Source organism: Equus asinus, chromosome 7, assembly GCF_041296235.1.
Source record: "Equus asinus isolate D_3611 breed Donkey chromosome 7, EquAss-T2T_v2, whole genome shotgun sequence".
In the NCBI taxonomy this organism is placed as follows: domain Eukaryota; kingdom Metazoa; phylum Chordata; class Mammalia; order Perissodactyla; family Equidae; genus Equus; species Equus asinus.
In genome coordinates, this window is record NC_091796.1 from 99,416,223 (window position 1) to 99,427,211 (window position 10,989).

Below are 10,989 nucleotides of genomic sequence, written 5' to 3' on the forward strand. Positions count from 1 at the left end.
GGCAGTGGAGACACTCAGCCTGGGTTAGGTTAGCCTAGGATTTGAGACTAAGCAAAATTGTTGATATGGGGAGACAGGGGGAGCATTTACTGATCTGAGGGACCAGCTGGAACTCTGCTCAGAGCTCAGCAGGGCCCAGGGAAGCTCACTCAACAATAGAAATAGGAAAACTTGAGTTCAAGCCTTCCTTCTGCTGTGTGACCTTGGGTAGGTCTCTTAACCTCTCTGATTTGTTTTCTCATCTGTAATACAGGGGTAACATGAACCACTGCCCTGTAGGGAGGGTCAGTGGAGATAATAATGTGAAGACACTTGATGACTTGCAAAGATTTATAAAAATTCTAAAGTTAATTCAAGAGTTCATGCTCCAAAGGATTTCGCAAAACAGAACTCTCAATGGGCAAAAAGTGAACACAGGATTCTAAGATTTTAAAATTAATTTAAAAAACACCTCCCGTGTGTGCAGTATAAAGAGAGCCTGAGAGGCTGCTTGCTTTAAAAAGGGCTCCCACCTGAGCCACCTTCCCTGGTACCAATGACAGCTCCAGAGGGAGGGTGGAACACGGGCTGTTTACCCCTATTTTACATATGAGGAAACTGAGGCTCAGAGATGCAGTGTGACTTGCTCCGGCTGTAGAACCCTTTGGATTCAGGGTCACATGGCCTCTTGGTGGGTAGGGATGGCAGGAAGGAGAAGGAGAAATGGCACAAATGCCCCCGGGCACTTGCTCAGTGCTGGGATGAGGGTCAAGGGCTGGCTACGGCCCTGGACAAGACCATCCTGGCCCTCCAGAGGCTCACAGTCAAAGGCAGAGAGACAGCGAAGAGAGAAGTAACTAAAGGGGTGCCCCAGGAGAAGCAGGGACGGGGCTGCTGGTGGGGGTGTCCTCAGGCCTGCAGAGGCAGGCCTGGCCCCCAGAGGGCACTGGTAGTGTCCGGGGAGGGAACAGCAACATCCAGAGGGTGTGGTCAATGGTGGCTGACACAGCAGGCACAAACACGCTAGGGCTGGATTGATCCCAGGCCATGCGGGTGGCAGGCCCTGAGTGGCAACCCAGAATCCCTCCTCTGCATATTAGGGTTAGGAAGGACTGTTCCCACTGAAATGCTTCCCATCCCTCAAGGTCAGCCAATGACCCTCCTCCGTGCAGCCTTCCTGGATTCCCTCTGCTGGCAGGACCCACGCTTCCTCTAATTCCCAGGGCATGAGAGCTGTGCCTCTCAGGGCTGTGATTCCATCGGGCCCTGGCTTCTCTTGTCACTCTCTAAGCCAACTCTGGAGGGAAGGCATCTGTGGAACTCAGCTCCTCTTCACCTGCCCCTCCAAAAAGTAGGGAGCCAACATTTGTTGCGTTCGTGACACTTGACTAGCTGCTTTTCAGAGGTCATCTTGCTTCATCCCCACAGCGACGCCCTTTCTGCAGCTGTGGTGATGACGTCACCATTCACAGCCCAGGCTGTGAATCCAAAGTTGGGTTAAACCTCACCCCGGGCTTCCTAGGCCAGGTGGCCTCGTGCTGGTCCCTGAGCCTCTGGAGCCTCATCTGCAATGGGGACCTCACGCTTGGCCCCCGGAACACTGGCTCGCCATCAGCGGTGACTGTTACTGTTCCAGGAACTGGGCTCGGAGTAGGTGGTAATAAACGTCTATTTCTATTCGATGAATGGACTCACGAACGCGCACATGTGACTTGGCCTCTGGAAAACTCTTTTCGACTGGAAGGAGGTAGCTGTCTGTGTGTGTTGGGGGGGAGTCGATGACGCTAATTGGAATTCAGAGGGTGCTAAATTGCTGAGCTTGGGGGGGGGGGCAGCCATGAAGTCATCGCCTTCTTGTTTAAAGTGAGTGGTAATTCCCTGGGGGAAGAGGAACCAGGCACTTCTCTCCAGCAGAGGAACAGGAAACAAGGCTTGGCTGATGGGGACCAGCCCAGCACCCCTACCTCTTGTGCCCCAGTTGTGCCCCCAGGCTAATCAATGCTGGTGGGAGGTGGGCAGGGCCCCCTGTTGGTCCGGGAGGAGCTGGTGGGACCCTTGCCCAGTGTCGAGTCCCTGGGGAAAACCAGGACTCTGCTCTGGGGGCTGCAAGGAGGGGCGTTCATGGGCAGACCCCCTCCCTGGGCAGTTCTGGCAGAAGATGACCAGGACAAACAGAATCCAGTCGGGAGGGGCCCCTTCATGGACAACAAAGAATGCAAACCCCAATCATCACTGCGATTTCACAAAGGCTGAGGCGTGAAGGGAAGAGGCGAAGTACTTTTCAGCACAACAGTGACCCGGGAGAGCGCAGACAGGAGATGCACCATCCTTCCTAAGAAGGAAAAGCAGTCTTTCCTCTAAATGCAAAAGGCTAAACTTGAAGTTTAAGCTCAACTCAAGATGTTTCTTGGCCAAGGAGGGGAGTTCTTGGAAAACCCGGTGCGGAAACCCCCTTCCAGCTGTGGTGAGGAGACCAGCTGGCCTCTCCCGGGGACCCCCATTTGTCCTCATGCCTGGTCAGGGCTCCCCCTCCCCTGGGAGTCTGCTGATGCTCCAGGGCAAAGGTCCCAGGTCTCTTCTGCTCTTGGGATGGAGGGAGCTAGCCCCTGATGGCCTGAGGCCTCAGAGGTTGCTCGTTGGGCCAGGAAGCCCGGGAGGGCCGAACCGAGGAGGTCCTGTTAGCAGGCCCCCCAGGCCAGGACAAATCATCGGGGGTCAGCACTGGAGGGGACCACTGAGATCACAGTCACAAACTCTGAGTGTCTCTGGGAGACTGTTAGAAACCTCCATTCCCAGAGTCTGGTCCAGAGCTCTCAGTCAGAGTGGCAGAGGAACCCAGGAGAGCTTCCAGCGCTTCTGAGGCCCCTGGCCAGGACACATCTCTCCAATTGCTTCTCCCCTTTTCTGCAGGAGCTTGTGTGCCAGGCCCTGGGAGGGGACAAGACCCTCTCACGCCTGGAGCCCAGAGGAGGAGCCCCTAATGCAGCCTGGGGAGTGGGCCCTCAGGGGGGGAGCGGGGGGGGGGGAGGGGGGGCGGGGGGCTCTTCCTCCCCCCGAGTCACTGTCCTGATTCCTGAGCCTCAGGAGGGAGCAGCCCAGACTGCGGCGTCCAGACGAGGTCCCAGCAGATGCTGCTGCCAGGGCAGCTGAGCGCTCTGGCCCTCTTCCCCCGTCACTGGTACCCAGCGCAGACTCAGCGAAAGTCCGAGGAGAGGTTTCCTTGTACGGGATGAGCCGCATCGCGGTCCTTCCAGGGCCGCCCGCCTGCAAGGCGCGCGGCTCAGGCAAAGGCGAAGGGCCCTAAAGGGGTAATTCCGCGCACGCTCGAGGGAAAGCACCTGGCAGCCGGGTTCCCCTCCAGTCTGCCCTTTCCTCGCTCTGTGACCTCGAGCCGGCCTCTGAGCCTCAGTTTCCACAAGTGTGGCCTGAGAGAGTGGACCTAGCTGTGCCCAATTCCAGCCTTTAAACAGAGCGCTCCCGGGCCAGGGCGTTTTTGCCTCTTCCAGGCCCCTCAGGGATTCATTTGCATTCTTGGAATAAAAGTGTTGACTGCGCTTCATGCTCAGCCGCACATTTAACTGCTTGTGCGAGGTTTATTTTGGAGAAGTAACTCTCCGGAATGCTGGCAGGGCGGGCGCCGCCGCCTCCCCTGGGAGAGGCAATCAGCCCCCCGCGGGGCCTGGAGCCGAGTTGGGGCTGAGCCTCCGGACCGGCGGAGGCGGCGTCCAATGACAGCCTCCCCCCAGGGGCTGTCTGAGGCTGTTGGGAAATGTCTCATTTTTATATGTAAATAAATCATTTCCAGAGATTGCTCTGATCGCAGCAGGCTGCTGCTAAAATGTTTCAAGTGGGTCCTTTGCCTCTGTAAACTTTGTTAAGCATTATTATCAAGTTTGGTCCTGTTTTCCTTTGCTGCTTTTACAGAATTGTCCACTCCAGGTGCTCTAGCTTGTTTCTGCCATTGTGCCCTGCTTGCATACCTCTGGAGACGGAGAGCTCACCACCTCAAGTTCACTTATTCCATAGTTGGATGCCACTGACTGATGGAAAAGATTTCTTTCTAAGTGAGCTGGAATTGAAACTCTCTTTCTATAGCTGTCATTGCTGCACCCGGAGCCACACCTTGCTCTGGCCTCAGAGAACCAGCTTGCCCTCTCTTCCCTCAGCCACATTCTGTGTATTGGACCAGGGCTCCGAACTCCTTGCCAAGGCCTGGAACATCCTTCATCACCGGGCCCTGGCCCCTTCCTCACTCTCATCCGCTCTCCACCTTACTTACTGTGCTCCAAAGCATAGCTGTCTGTCCCTCAAATGCACAAAGCACAGGCTCTTCGTGGGGCCTTTGCACATGCTGTTCCATCTGCCAGCATGCTCTTTCCAGGTTTCCTTCCTGAGGATCCCAGCTCAAATGCCATTTCCTCAGAGAGCCCCTCCCTGGCCACCCTTAACCCCCATCACTCTTTATCATACTTTTCTATGCCTTCCTGTTTGACTAGAATTTAATACAATGTTTCCTTATTTACATGTTGCCATGGCCTCATTAGAATGTGAGCCCCCAGGACGGGTCTTTGTCTTGTTCCTGCTGTAATCCCAGGTCTAGCACACAGCAGATGCCCTATAAATGCTCGTTCTAGGAATGAAGTGCTCATGTCCTCAGGGTCTCCTTGCCACTGGTCCCTCAATGGCTGCTCAAAAAACATGGTTTCTGGCCCTCACACCCACAGCCTTCTGTGGGATGCGCTTCCCTTTGTCCACATCAAGAATGTCCAAATGCACTTAGCAGCCGCAGCCGTTCCCCAAACAAAATCTTAGCTGCAGGATCAAGATATAAAACAGACAAACAGGAAGGCAATCTGGCTGAAACAGGAGAGGAGAGCAGGGTCCCCTCACCCCTGGGCCCTGATGGCTCCCAGCTGGTCCCCGAGGCCTCTGCAGAGACGTCTGGTTTCTGCCTGCCCATACTAACACCCCCTTTGTCTGCCTGATTTTCCTCTGGGGACCCACCCTCACCCATTCTCAGCGAGGGATTCCATCCACCAGACCTGGCCAGTCAGCCAGTGCCACACCCTGGCCACAGGGATTGGCTCAGGAAGCACACGTGACCTGGGTTGTTCCAGAGTCCAGCATTGGAACTTTTCCTAGAAGTGCTGAATAAGAAGTCTGCTCTCTGTGCCGGGGTTGCTGGGTTGTTTGTATAAGCCAGGATCTGTGGACGTCCACAGGAGAGAGCCTTCCCAACAGCAAAGCCAAAACAGAGGATGGCAGACTCAAGACACGGAGAGAAAGTAAAGACTTGGAGTGTAAGTCCTCACGACGTTCTTGGGACTCCTGGATCTGGCTGTTCCTGCAACCCTGCACTTTCCAGTTACCTGAGCCAATAGATTTCGTACTTTGCTTAAGCCCATTTGAGCTGGGCTTTCTCTCTCTTGTAACTGAAAGAATCCTGACTTACTACATTAGGGTCCAAGGAACATGGTTTAAGAACCCTTGCCCTGTATCATCCTAAAAGTCAGGTGATTGCATTTGAAGCTTTAATTTCTGCTAGCTTGTTTTCATGAATAGTAGTAATAATAACTCTCATTTCTTTAGTTTTCAGCTTTCACCAAGTTTTCACCATGAACAAAAACAACTCTATTTCTGTCCTGTGGACGAGGAAACTGAACTTGAGTTTGTGAGTTGAGGAACCCACCCAAAGTCACCTGACTAATGAAGGACAGAAATACTTCTGCAAGAGTTTTTTGGATTGGATGGCAAATGCGACGGAAATGGATTAATATTTTAATTACAGAAAGAGCTCACATAAATTCGTAAAGAAAACAAAACAAAACAATGAAAAAACATCCTCCAGGAGACAAATGAGCAAGGAAGTGAAGAGAGAGTTCACAAAAGAAGTGACTCAGGAAGTAAATAAAAAACGGAAAAGATATTCAGGCTCACTAGTGATCTAAGAAATTCAAATTGAAACAAGAAGGTCCTATGTTTCTCATCTTTAAAATGTGCCAAGATTAAACCAAAAAACAAACACTGAATGCTGTCCTGGATGTAAAATGTTGATGCTCTTCCATGACAACCTTTTTGGAAAGCAATTGGCAAAAGCATGTTTAAAACAGGGGTTGGCAAATGCTTTCTGCAAAGGGCCAGACAGTAAATATTTCCAGCTGACTGAACCACATGGTCTCTGTTGAAACTACTCTGTCTGCAGTTGTAGTGTGAAAGCAGCCGCAAACAACATGTAAATTAACGGGCAGGGCTGTGCCAATAAAACTTTATTTATAAAAACAGATGATGAGCTAATTTGCCCTAAATGCTGTGGTTTGCCAACCTCTAGTTCTAAACATTTATTGTTAAATTACTATTAAACTGATAGTTATAAAAAATGTGTGCTTCTATGGAAACATACTTAGGACATAAAGTTAAGTGAAAAATAGCAAGCTACCCAATTGTATATAATCATAACCATGCAAAGAAAACCCATAGATAAATATAAGAGAAAGCAAAATACCTGAATTAGTTAGCTATGGCTTCATAAACACCCAAATTTTAGGAGCTTAGAACAACCGTTGTTATTTTTCACAAGTCTGTCGGTCAGCTGGGCTGTTGGTGGATCCGCGCCAGTCTGGCTGATTTCTGGAGGGCTGGCTGGTCTGAACCGGCCTCAGCAGGATGGCTCGTCTCTGCCACATGGGGTCACCTATCTTCTAGCAGGCCAGCCCAGGCCGGCTCCCCTGGGCATGCTGACAACGGTCTGAGAGACCGGAAGCATCCAAGGCTTCTGAGGTCTAGGATGAGGGCTGACACTCTGTCACTTCCATCACTTTCTATTGGTGAAAGCGAGCCTTTGGCCAGTGCTGTCACATTCCTAGGGCACGGACGGAGGGGTGATGGGATGGTAGAGAAAGGACCACAGCAACAAGATGCTATTTCAGAGGGAAAGACACCAGCCTTTTCCTCTCCTATGCCAAACCAGAGACGGCCTTAAAGAGACCCCCAGGCACTATTGGTTCCGGATCAGTGTTTTCCGGCCCCTGGACCCGAGGAGCTCCTGCAGACGGGCTGCCCACCCCCATCCACACGCGCCTGCTCCACTCAAACAAAGTCGGCCTCTGCGAGAGTTGAGCCTCAGCGTCCTTCTTCCTCCCTCCTGCCGCTTGTCCCCGTTATTCTCTACTTCCTTCGTTACTCTACCTCCCTGCAATTACCACTAGCCCTCAGATCCTTGTCCTGCGGAGGCCATGATCTACAGCTCCGTCAAAGAGTGGAGAGCAGGAGCCTGCAGGATTCTGAAGCAGAGAAGAAACTTGAAGGGTAAAGTCCCCCCCGTCACCACTGTGTGCTGAGAGGGAGCCGGGGGGAGGGAGAACCCACTGTAAGAATGCCGGTGTCTTTCTCTGCAGGTCCTAAACTTCTGTGCAACTGGATAGGCCAACTCACCCCAGGCACTTGGTTTAGCTGCTTCCTCCATTTAATTTTGAAAAATCTGTTCTTTCTCTACCAAATTCCATCAATGGGAGCCACACTCTAGAAGGTCACCTCCATGAGAGGAGAGATTTGGGCTGCGGTGTTGGATCCACCAGAGAGTCAGCTCCTCGCGACCAGCTTCACCCGTCACGTCCTTTAGACTTTTCACCTAATCTCAGTTGCATCCAAATCTTTCATCTTGCACAGCTGAGCACTCTTTGAAATTCGCATCCTATCTATGTAAACTTCGTAAGCCCGGTAGTGTTCAGCCAAGGGCTTCACCCAGGAGAGAATCCAGCCCCGGCCCGTCCAACAACCATCAAGCGCCCACACGGTCGGCATCTGTCCATCAGCTTTTCCCTGTCAGCTCCTGTACCGAGTGCTGGCTGCACAGTGTCTCATGCAAACCTTTCACAGCAGCCCTAGGAGGTGGATATAAAGGCACCTCCTTTAAAAAAACAAAAAAGACTTTATTTTTCAGAGTAGTTTTAGGTTTACAGAAAATTGAGGAGATAGTACAGAGGGTTCCCATTTGCCCCCTCCACCCAGTTTCCCCGTCATTAACGTCCTGCGTTAGTGTGGTACCTTTGCTAGGAGTGGTGGGCCAAACTTGATACGTTGTTATTAACCAAAGTCTGTAGTTTACATTAAGCTTCACTGTTTATGTTGTAGCGTCTACGGGTTTTGACAAATGCACAGTGTCATATCCACCGCTACAGTATCATACAGAATAGATTCATGCCCTAGAAATCCCCCACACTCCATCTATTCGTCCCTCCCCCCCTTACCCCAAGCCCTCGGCAACTATTGATCTTTCCACCGTCTCTATAGATCTTTCCACCATCTCTATAGTTTTGCCTTTTCCAGAATGTCAGATAGTTGGACTCATACAGTGTGTAGCCTTTTCAGACTGACTTTTTTCACAGAGCAATCTCCAGTTAAGGGTCCTCCATGTCTTTTCATGGCTTGATAGCTCATTTCTTTATTATTGGATAATATTTCATTGTACGGATGGACCACAATTTATTTGTCCAGTCACCTTTTGAAGGACATTTGGGTGCTTCCAGTTTCAGTGAATGAATTAGGAATAAAGTTGATATAAACATTTGTGTGCAGGTTTTTGTGTGGACATGTTTTTTACTCCTTTGAGTAAATACCAAGGAGCAAGATTGCTGGATCGTGTGGTAAGAGTGTGTTTAATTTTGTGAGAAACTGCCAAATTCTCTTCCAAAGTGGCTGTACCGTCTTGTATTCCCACCATCAACAAATGAGAATTCCTGTTGCTCCACATCCTTGCCAGCATTTGGTGTCGTCAGTGTTCTGGATTTTGGCCATACTGACAGGTGTGTGTAATGGCATCTCGTTGCTGTTTTAATTTGCAATTCCCTAGTGACCTATGATGTTGAACACTTTTTCATATACTTATTTGCTATGTATCTTCTTTGGAGAGATGTCTGTTCAGATCTTTTGCCCATTTTGAAATTGGGTTTTTTGCTTTCTTATTGTTGGGTTTTAAGAGTTCTTTGTATATTGTGTATATGAGTCCTTTATCAGATATGTTTTGCAAATATTTTCTCCCAGCCTGTAGCTTGTCTTTTCATTCTCTTAACAATGTTTTCCCACACAGCAGAAGTTTTTAATTGTAATGGAGTCCAACATATCAACTTTTTCTTTCTTGGATCGTGCTTTTGGCGTTGTGTCTAAAAACTCATTGCCAAACCCAAGGTCACCTAGGTTATCCTCCAGAAGTTTTATGGTGCTGCTTTACATTAATTCCACGATCCATTTTGAGTTAATTTTTCTGAAAAGTGTAAGATCAGTGTCCAGATTCATTTTTTTTTTTTTGCATGAGGATGTCCAGTTGTGCCAGCCCTGTTTGTTAAAGAGACTCTCTTTTCTCCATTGTAGTGGCTTTGCTTCTTTGTCAAAGATCAGTTCATGGGGGCTGGCCCCGTGGCCGAGTGGTTAAGTTCGCGCGCTCCGCTGCAGGCGGCCCAGTGTTTCGTTGGTTCGAGTCCTGGGCGTGGACATGGCACTGCTCATCAAACCACGCTGAGGCAGCGTCCCACATGCCACAACTAGAAGGACACACAACGAAGAATATACAACTATGCACTGGGGGGCTTTGGGGAGAAAAAGGAAAAAATAAAATCTTTAAAAAAAGATCAGTTCACTAGGCACGTGTAGGTCTGTTTCCGGGCTTTCTATGTTGCTCCTGTGCTCCGTTTGTCTGTTTCTTCACCACCACAACACCGTCTTGGCCGTTGTAGGTTGATGGGAAGTCCTGAAGTGGCGTAGCGGCCGTTCCCTGGCTTTGTTCTTATTCAGCGTGGTGTCGGCTGGTCTGGCCTTTGACCTCTCCATGTACACCATGCATCAGCTCGCCGACATCCACAGAATAACTGGCTGGGATCTGGACTGGGATGGCACTGAGCCTCTGGATCAAGTTGCGTAAACGCACCTTTTTACGAATGGGACCACTAAGGCCCACAGAGGCAAACTGGCTTCCCTAAGGTCAACGTAATTCCAACCCATGTGCCATTGATTCTGATACATACAGCTTACCGTCTCTGAAACGGGGGTGCATCTTACAGTTGACACTGACAGGTGACTGTCATAATATAGCTGTCATTGTCTGCCCATGCACATGAAAATTTGCAGAACGTGGCCAGTGGCTTGGAAAAACTCCTAGAGACAACAGCGGGGAACTCCTTTAAGAAATGCTGCATCCCAGGGCCCATGATGGCCCAGAGCAGGTACCGTGTGGGCAAACATGGATGTAGATGGCTCTGAGGCAAAAGTGGGCTCTGAGTGTGAAGACATTTTGAGAATACCTTAATTAATTAATTAATTAATTTTGTGAGGAAGAGCTAACATCTGTGCCAATTTTCTTCTTTTTGCTTGAGGAAGATTGGCCCCGAGTTAACGTCTGTGCCAACCTTCCTCTATTTTTTGTGTGTAGGATGCTGCCACAGCATGGCTTGATGAGCAGTGTGTAGGTCCGTGCCCAGGATCTGAACCCATGAACCTGGACTGCTGAAGCAGAGTGCACAAACTTAACCACTATGCCACTGGGAAGGCCCCTGATTTATTTTTCTTATATTTTCCTTTTTATGTATGCACAACAGTGATATATCATTTTAAAAAAAAAGGAAAACAAAAAAATCAAGAGATGGTGCCACACCTGGGAGCTGTTGCCATCTCTCGGTCTGAGGGGCAAGGAGAGGGAGCAGTTCCCCAAACCTGGGGAGAGGCTGTACTTGGGGCATCCTGGCTGGTGCTGCCATCCTTGGTGGGGAAAGAGCCAGAGGAATAAACACCCAACCTCACCCTCCAATGTCCCAGGATCCCGCGTCCATGTGTACCATTGTGGAAACCCACTGAGAAGCTCAGGCTGAGGAGTCAGTGATGCACCCACAGCCATCACCCTCCTGGGACACAGAGCAGTGTGGAGGGTAGGGCTGGCTCTGGAGGGGCAAATGGAAACCATCCTGCTGGGGGTGGGAACAGGGTTCCAGCGCCCTGCTCTAACGCCCTGCCCTGCGCTCCCAA

At 50.3% G+C, this 10,989-nt stretch overlaps 1 long non-coding RNA gene across 1 annotated transcript; it reads left to right on the plus strand.

The window, feature by feature from the left end:
* The first annotated feature begins 5,137 nt into the window (after positions 1-5,137).
* Positions 5,138-10,344, plus strand: LOC139045790 (uncharacterized). The gene is made up of 3 exons (XR_011504889.1): positions 5,138-5,279; positions 5,569-7,284; positions 7,374-10,344. It is a non-coding gene; the product is annotated as an uncharacterized lncRNA (long non-coding RNA).
* Positions 10,345-10,989: the final 645 nt, after the last annotated feature.